Source organism: Crotalus tigris, unplaced genomic scaffold (assembly GCF_016545835.1).
Source record: "Crotalus tigris isolate CLP2741 ecotype Arizona unplaced genomic scaffold, ASM1654583v1 scf7180000018914.273836, whole genome shotgun sequence".
NCBI classification, from domain to species: Eukaryota; Metazoa; Chordata; class Lepidosauria; order Squamata; family Viperidae; genus Crotalus; species Crotalus tigris.
This window is the reverse complement of record NW_024097270.1, coordinates 1-9,476: the sequence shown is the minus strand read 5'-3', so window position 1 is coordinate 9,476 and position 9,476 is coordinate 1. Positions and strand designations below refer to the sequence as shown.

Sequence of the window (9,476 nt, the reverse complement as noted above, 5' to 3'; positions counted from 1 at the left end):
GGGGTCTATCAGCCAGCTTACCTCCAGCAACGCTGTACTGGCAGGCCAGGTGCTGAGTTTAACACCGTCTTCCTCTCTCCAGGACTCTTGGTGTTATGTCCCGAGCCTTGCAAACGGCTCGGGGCGTTTGCAGGCGGTCCCGGGCAGGTGCAAAGCTGCCTGGGACCAGACAGGCTGTCGCCAGCGCCGTGCGCATGCGCGGGTGCTGGCGCGGGAAAAGTATCGCATTGACCCGGGAAATGTCTATATAAGAAGCTGAGAGGTTTTGGGAGCTGCAGAAGCCATCTACTTGTAAGCTGAACGCAGAATAAAGAAAACTGAGAACTACAACTGCTTCTCATGTCTTACATTTCCGCGAAGGACTCAACACTGGCGACGAGGATGGGATGCCTTACATTGCCTGGAAAGGAAGAAGTGTAAGCTTACCCAAGTGAGTCCTGAGTGGCAGAACGGTGTCGACTCGGCAGCTACTCGCCAATCCAGTGCGCATTCGGGGGTAGGCTGGCTGATAGACCCATCTCCTGAAGATGGCAAAGGTTGGAAGGCTTTCGGAGTTCGACGTCTCACATCCAGAGCGGTGGGAGTCCTACGTAGCCAGGGTGGAGAACTACTTCAAGGCAAACCAAGTGAGGGAAGAGAGCTTGAAGGCTGCCACCCTGCTTTGTGTTTGCGGTCAAGACACCTTCGAAATCGCAGAAAACCTTGCAGCACCTGTTCCAGTAGAGTCTGTCAGCTACGCAGATCTGAAGAAGCTACTGAAGGAGCACTTCCAGCCCAAGATGTCCGTCATCGCATGGCGCCACACCTTCGAGCAGAGGGATCAACGATCCGGTGAGTCGGCCAAAGAATACATCGCCGCATTAAGGAAGGCCGCCAAGCACTGCGAGTTCAAGGACCTCGAAGAACGACTGAGGGACCGATTCGTGTGCGGGTTAAGGCATCGAGATCTACAACAGAGACTTTTCGCTAAAGAAGAATTGTCCTTCCAAGATGCCTTAAGAGAAGTCACCGCAGAAGAAGCAGCAGGTGGCGCCATCAAGAACATGCGGCCGATCAGAAACAGTCCAGAGGTTGCATCCGTGCACCAGGAAGACGTCCAGGGGAACTCCGAGGAGGATCCGGACGAGGAAGTCGACCATCTCCACCCCACGAAGGAAGGAAATCAGAAGGGAAGCTCTTCAGCTCCACTCAAGTGCATCGGCTGTGGAGGTCGCCACAGGAGAACCGACTGCAAGTTCCGCTCCGCTACCTGCCGGGCATGCGGCAAACAAGGACACATTGCAGCTGTGTGTCTGGGCCGACGAAAGGTACAACCTCAGGAAGAACTGCGCCTGAAAGGTACCAGGGTCCCCAGCCAGAATAGGGTAGGTTTTTGCGCTTCGCGAAGAAGCATCCTTAGGACAGGCACACACAAGCCCATTAAGAAAAAGCTGTCACTCAAGGTGAAGCTACAAGGGGTTCCATTAACTATGGAACTAGACACAGGGTCTGCCCTTTCAATCATCTCCTTGCATACATTTAGGAAGATTTGTTCCGGTAGTGGAACTCAGGCCAAGTTAAGGCCTTCTGACATTGTGTTAACAGATTTTCAAAATTCAAGAGTGTGTGTTAAGGGGGAGGCCACCCTTAACGTGCAATACAAGAATTTTGAAGGTCCACTAGACTTATTAGTAGTAGGGGGTGAACGAACGAGTCTCATAGGACTCGATTGGTTTGAGGCCCTGGGGATACACGTCACAGGACTCAACAGCTTACAAACACTCAACCTACAGGAAGTCTGCAAAGAATTTGCAGATGTTTTCAGCCCCCAGCTGGGCACATTCAAAGGACCCCCTGTGTCCTTAAAGCTAGACCCCACTGTCACTCCCATTAGAATTAAAGCAAGAAGGGTCCCTTTTGCTTTAAAGAGTAAAATTGACACTGAGTTGACAAACTGATCCAACAGGGAATTCTAGAACCTGTTGACTCCAGTCCTGGGAGACCCCCATTGTCACGCCTCTAAAGGCAAATGGGGACATTCGCATTTGTGCTGATTACAAATGCACTCTTAATAAGGCATTGCAGCAACATGCCTATCCTGTTCCTGTGGTCAGTCATATTCTGGCCTCCCTCAAGGGGGGGCGCGTTTTTGCAAAGCTTGACCTAGCTCAAGCGTATCAACAGCTGCCTGTTGATGATGCTGCTGCTATAGCTCAGACTATTGTGACCCACAGGGGAGCCTTTAAGGTAAAAAGGCTACAGTTTGGAGTGAATGTCGCTCCTGGGATTTTCCAAAGCGTAATGGAAAACACACTACGGGGCATACCGGGGGTTTGCCCCTACTTTGATGATGTCTTAATTGCAGGAGACTCCACACACATTCTAGCTGAAAGGCTAAGGGCTGTTCTGTTAAGATTCAGGAAAACAGGCCTCAAGCTCAAAAAAGACAAATGCAAAATTGGGGTGCCTTCTACTGAATTTCTGGGGTTCAAAATTGATGCTGCTGGGATTCACCCTGCTGAATCCAAACTAACTGCTATTTTAGAAGCACCTAGGCCAAAGTCTAAGGCCGAACTTCAGGCCTTCCTGGCCTCCTGAATTTCTACAATTCCTTCCTTCCACATAAAGCCAGTGTGGCTGAGCCTCTTCACAGGCTACTAGACAAGCAAGCAGTGTGGCACTGGTCACAAACACATGAGGCTTGTTTTAACAAAGTCAAGGCCTTGCTCACTTCTAACAGTGTACTTGCACATTTCAACGAGTCCCTTCCTGTGTGCATCGCTTGTGATGCGTCCCCTTACGGGGTAGGAGCTGTCCTGAGCCACCTCAGGTCTGATGGAACTCAGGTTCCTGTTGCATATTACTCCAGAACATTGTCTTCTGCTGAGCGCAACTACGCTCAGATAGACAGGGAGGCTCTGGCTGTTGTTGCTGGAATTAAAAAATTCCATGATTTTCTATATGGCAGGCATTTCACGGTCTTCACTGACCATAAGCCTCTGCTGGGACTGTTTACCACACGTAAGCAGACTCCCCAGATCATTTCCCCCAGAATGCTTAGGTGGTCTATTTTTTTGTCTGCATATGATTTTTCTTTACTCCACAAGCCTGGGAAAGAAATGGGCCATGCTGATGGCCTCAGTAGATTGCCTCTGCCAGTAGTAGAAGCTGACCCTGCGCCAGCTGTCAACATTCTATCAATCCAAGCCTTGCCCGAGCTCCCTCTTAGTGCCAGGGATGTTGCCGCTGAAACAGGTACAGATCACACACTTTCACGTGTCCGTTCCTGGGTTTTGTCTGGTTGGCCTGAGCACTGCCCTAGTCCTGAGTTTCAGAGTTTCTGGTCCAAAAGGAACGAGCTGTCCCTTTCTCAGGGTTGTCTGCTTTGGGGAAACAGAGTTGTCATTCCCACCTCAATGAGGACTAGGGTCTTAGAATCCCTCCACGAGGGTCATCCTGGCATTGTTCGTATGAAGGCTCTTGCGCGCAGCCACTTGTGGTGGCCTGGTTTAGATAAAGATATTGAGGCTAAGGTGCATGCATGCCACCTGTGCCAACGATCTCGCCCAGAGATGCCCCAAGCTCCCGTGCATAGATGGGAGGAAACACAGTCCCCATGGTCTAGGGTGCACATTGACTACGCTGGGCCCTTTCAGGGCCAGTTCTTCTTGGTCCTTGTTGACAGCCATTCAAATGGCTTGAGGTTGTACCTGTCTCATCCACCACCACTGCAAAGACTATTCAGGTACTGAGGGGGATTTTTGCTGCACACGGGCTTCCAGATGTCATTGTGTCTGACAACGGCCCTCAATTCACTTCCTCCGAATTCCAAGCTTTCTTACAGGCTAACATGATTCGTCATGCCACGTCTGCACCCTTCCACCCGTCCACCAACGGTATGGCTGAACGTATGGTGCGCATCACAAAGGACGCATTGAAAAGACTCACCTACGGGGACTGGCATCACAGGTTGGCTGACTTTCTCCTTTCTTATCGCACCACACCGTCCACTTCTACAGGGAGAAGCCCAGCTGAACTTCGTTGGGGGCGTCAACTTACTACTAAACTTGACCGGTTGCATCCGGACAGACTGCCTTCATCTACCTCACATCCTAGGGCACCTAGACAACTACTTGTGGGTGCCCCGGTTTGGGCTCGCAATTACGGGCCTGGTCATACATGGGTCCCCGCTTCTATTTCCAAGGTCACAGGTCCTCTCTCCTACGAGGTAGCCCTGGACAACGGTCGTGTCCTGCGTCGGCACATCGACCAACTTCGCCCTAGGCGGGACCTTTCAGATGAGACTCCTGGGTCTTTTCCAGGGGGGGAGGGGGACCCTTTGGAGCAAAGGGAAGGGCACGAGTTGCTGCCCATCTCCACTGATGGAGCCACTGACGGCCCATTTCAAGCTTCCGCAAGTGCTCCGAAAAGGAATTCATGGAGCTTACCCACACAACAGGCACTCACGCCTACTCCAGCCAGGGAGTCACCCTGGGGGCATACTCACTCTCCACACACATCACACAACACTCCAGTCACGGAGGATACCCGGGAGCATCCCAACAAATCATTCCCCTCAAGAGAGCTGGCACACAATCTCCAGAGTTGGCCTGACCTTACCCCTAATCCTACAGGGGGTCAAACTTACAGGGAGGTGGTCGAGGAACCAAGTCCCGACCGCAACACCTCTAGCCCAAATCAGGGAGTAACTGAGTTTTGGGAAGGTACAGAGACCCACACGAGCCCGGACACAGAACGGGGCTTAGGGATTGGACAGCCTCCTGACAGGTCTTGGACGGACCTAGGAGGTTCTATAGAGACGCCCAGCAGTGGCTATCACTTCAAGGGGCCCGAGGGCCTACAGCTAGGCAGGTCAACCAGGTCACAAAGTGACAGAAGCCCTGGCCTGACGAGCCCGGTGGGCGAGCAAGCAGGCCAGGCATCGGGGCAAAGTCCTTGGAAGGCACCAAGGCATGATAAGGGGAACAGGCTCTTGTCACCCCTCAGTCAGGGAACACCTGTCAGAAACCCAGAGCTGAGAAGGTCACAGAGAGCAAGGAAGTCTCCTAAATACTTAGAGGATTACATAACATTGCTGGCTAAACAAAAGCCAGGTAACGGTAGGAGCACTGAGAAGCAGAACACTGTATAAAATAATGATTATATGTTGGTAGTAGTTTTAGCCCGGGGGAAAGGGGTGTTATGTCCCGAGCCTTGCAAACGGCTCGGGGCGTTTGCAGGCGTCCCGGGCAGGTGCAAAGCTGCCCGGGACCAGACAGGCTGTCGCCAGCGCCATGCGCATGCGCGGGTGCTGGCGCGGGAAAAGTATCGCATTGACCCGGGAAATGTCTATATAAGAAGCTGAGAGGTTTTGGGAGCTGCAGAAGCCATCTACTTGTAAGCTGAACGCAGAATAAAGAAAACTGAGAACTACAACTGCTTCTCGTGTCTTACATTTCTGCGAAGGACTCAACACTTGGGGTAAGCTTACAATTCTTCTTTTTTGTTTTTGTAAGCCATCCCACCTTCATCACCAGTGTTGAGTCCTCGAGTCAACGGCGAATGAATACAGAACATTCTGTAATTCCAACAGCCCTTTATTTCAGTAGTTCTCTCTCCGTCATAGCTCTGAGGCTCGCAGGCCTCTCTGACTCCTTTAATAGAATCCCCGGGCAAAAAGGTAACATTCTGGTGCGCTTCCGTGCCTCGCGCATGCACGCAAAGCCGGAGCCACTCAGTCTGGTCCCGGGCAGCTTGCAACTGCCCGGGACCATTGCAACGTCCCGAGCCTGCCTTTGCAGGCTCAGGACACAACAGATACAATTAAACAAAGGAATAATAAATTCTTATCCTTATTTGGATGCTAATCCACCTTTTGTTCCAGTCTCATGATTGGCTGGGTTCACGCAACATGGATTTTATTTCAGTATGAGGTATATTTAAGGACATAGTGATTTGTAAAGCATGCTTTAGAGTTAGACAACAATGTAACCTACAGACAAAACAAGTCAGTTTACTGAAATATACTGGCCTTGCTTTTTAACCACTATTTGTTCACAAAACCATAATTAACTTATTTTATGTAGCCTGGTACTCCATAAAACACATCTGGCTTTATTTTTTATTTGTTTGTGTGAATGCAGCTAAACATTGTTTATTCGATAAACTATGGTTAAGTTTTAAGAGACTATGTATGCGTGTCAAAGGAAAAATAATATTTTAAATGAAGATATTGCCAATATTTTATTTAAATAACTTCTTTGTTCAAAGTTATTATACAACATTAACAATGAATGCTCTTGAAAACCGCTAATTGTATCTGTTTGGAAAGAAACAATACTTTTAATTTAAAACCAAGAGTGAGACAAAATACCAATTTCTAAGGCATGCTTTCACAGAGCTCAATCTGTGCTATAAGCAAATACAGGTAATCCTCAATTTACCACTGGCCACTTAGAGACCGTTCAAACCTATGACAGATCCACTCCCAAGCTAAGCTGCTTAGATCCGATTTCAAAGTTGCTGCAGTGCCCCTGTGGTTGTTCACTTTTACCACAGAGATGCTGCAGTGTCCTCCATATCCCCCACCCATCCCCACCCATCCCATCGGGTTCCCACACTCATCCCACATGCTTTGGCTGAACCCTATCTGACCACTCAGCCTAATGCTGGGCAGAAGAAGCTACCAGCGGACAGAGGGGTTGTTACAGATGCTAGGCTTTAGCCTGCTTCCCATACAGCCATTCAAGGGAACCTAAAGCCAGGTAGAAGCTACCTGCACACAGGGGGGCTTTTATAGCTTGTAGGCCTCAGTCTACTTCCCACTCAGCTACCCAATGGACTTGCAGGACTTGATTTGCTCCTCAGCCAGCTCCAGGGCCCAGCAGCATCCAACTTATCTTTTTGTTTTATTTTAGAAACCTATGGCAATTTTTAAAGTTATTGTCACTATACATTATTATATGATAAAATTATTGGGATTTTATTTTATTTTAACCAACCAGAATATAGCTGCCTTGTAATTGTAAATCTTCTGAGAGAAATTCTAAAAATATAAACCTGCTGAATTATATACAGTATAATGTCTTTTAGTAGTTGTATTACATACAACAATGATTTTTAATTCCTATCGATTTAAAATGAATAATTTTATTTGATTAGAACAGACATGTCAAACTCACAACGTCACATGACATGCACGCCATCACATGACATCGTACGATGTATCGGAACTTTTTCCCCATTGCCGGCAATGGGGTGGGTGCGGTTGCATTGTGACATGTCCAGCGGGCCGGCAGTTTGACACCTCTGGATTAAAAGCTACTGCTATTGTGACTTGTCATTTTTCTCTATACATTTAAGCAGTGCTTTTTTTGTTAAAAAAAAAAAAAAGGTACTGGAACTCACACACGTCATACAACTCGCCTTGCCTGCCCTACAAGGTTACATCCAAAAAAGGTGCCAGAACTCCGTTCTGGGCGTTCTATGACAAAAAAAGCCCTGCATTTAAGCATTAACTGTCTACAGAATATTATATGCAATTCATTTTTACCTTATCTTATTGTTTTTATGTATTTCTATTATATACATTTACAATAACACACATTTTATAATTGAGAATAATTCTATACATAATTAACTTAAAATAATGGTAATCCTACTAAAATATGCATATAACTTTTTCCAAAAATAAACTCCAAAACAAATGGTTTCATATATGTATTGATGGTTCGGTGGCAGAATTCTCACCTGCCATGTGGAAGGCCTAGGTTTATTTCCTAGTCAATGCAACTCTATTTTTTGTGGGGGAGGGGTGAAGGAAAGGATTGCAGTTTATAGGGGGTTTCTCCCTAAATGTCTCCCTAAATTTACATTCCAGAAATCAGAAAAAACTGTATTGCCTAAATTAGGACAAAAGGTTTTTCAGTCATAAAAACAATGTATTTGAAACAAGTCTGTAACATGAAGACAAAAGTAAAAATTTGAGTGCAGTTGAAAGATTTTGAAACTTTAAATTTCACAGTATTCATTGCCAAAGAAAACATTGGAGATGCCGGGGATTGAACCCGGGACCTCACACATGCGAAGCGCGCGCTCTACCACTGAGCTACATCCCCCAGCTGCATTTAGGTAGTGAAATGTATGTATTCGACACATTTCAGTGTTTTAGAATTGACTACTAAGGATAGTAATTCTATCACTGGTGTTTTCATGATATCTCTCTTTACAAAAGATATTAATCTCTATGCCAATCCCACTTAAAATCTATAAAACAATACCAAAAAACTAACCCACTGATCAAAGAAAATTAAATTCTTTCTTTAAAATTTATGTATACATGCCTGATTCCCAAGACAGTTTTCAGCATAGTAATTTCTTCTGACAAGCATCTTTTCTCCAAATATGCCACATATTATCCATCACCTATTTACAATTTCTTAATCCATTTTCCAGGTTTTAATAAACATTTATTGAGGCATATAATTGTGCCTGTTCTGGGTTTTATTTTCATTTAGCTATACTTTCCAGTTGCTCATTCCATTCTTCTTTTTTTATATATGTGTGCAGGACTTAAAATCTGTTTTGATTGCTCGCAACTGCCTGGATTAGTTCCTACAGTTTTTCTGGTGAGATCTCCTCCCCCCCAAAGTAAATTTGCCACAGCCTTCTCTTTGGGCTGACAGAATGACTGGGCACAAGAACACCCATCTGGCTTTGTGCGTAAGCAATTTTTAGTCAGATGCCTTACTCCTAGGAACTACACCATACTGACATCATTTATTCAATTATCTTTTTTAATAAATTAATTTTTATATCTGTACTCATCACATCATTTATTGCAAATCTTGTTGGTTCACAGCCAACAAGATGGCATAATGTGCATACCAAAGTACATATATAATTGTTATTTCCTTCCAATTTAATATACCACAATCATCCCTAATACATTTATCTATAAATATTCATGGAGAAAGCCCAAATTCTTGTCTCATTCCCTGCTTAATGCTAAATCATTTGCCAAGTGTTATGTCCCGAGCCTTTGCAAACGGCTCGGGCGTTTGCAGGCAGTCCCGGGCAGGTGCAAAGCTGCCCGGAACCAGACAGGCTGTCGCCAGCGCCGTGCGCATGCGCGGGTGCTGGCGCGGGAAAAGTAACCCATTTACCCGGGAGTTGCCTATATAAGAGGCTGCGAGGCGTTTGGGCGAGGCTGCAGCCATCTTCCTGTAAGCTGAACGCTGAATAAAAGAAACTGAGAACTCCAGCTGCTTCTCGTGTCTGTTTTCCCGCCAAGGACGCAACACTGGCGACGAAGGTGGGATACCTTGCACTACCTGGAAAGGAAGAAGTGTAAGCTTACCCAAGGAGTCCTGAGCGGCGGAAGAGGAACGGCGTCGACTCGGCAGCTACCCGCCAATCCGTTGCGCATTCGGGGGTAGGCTGGCTGATAGACCCGTCTCCTGAAGATCCGAAGATGGCGAAAATCGGAAGGCTTTCGG

The 9,476-nt window shown here is 46.9% G+C and overlaps 1 non-coding gene across 1 annotated transcript; it reads right to left on the bottom strand.

The window, feature by feature from the left end:
* Positions 1-8,024: 8,024 nt before the first annotated feature.
* Positions 8,025-8,096, bottom strand: TRNAA-CGC. The gene has a single exon. It is a non-coding gene; the product is annotated as a tRNA-Ala (tRNA).
* Between the last annotated feature and the right edge of the window lie 1,380 nt (positions 8,097-9,476).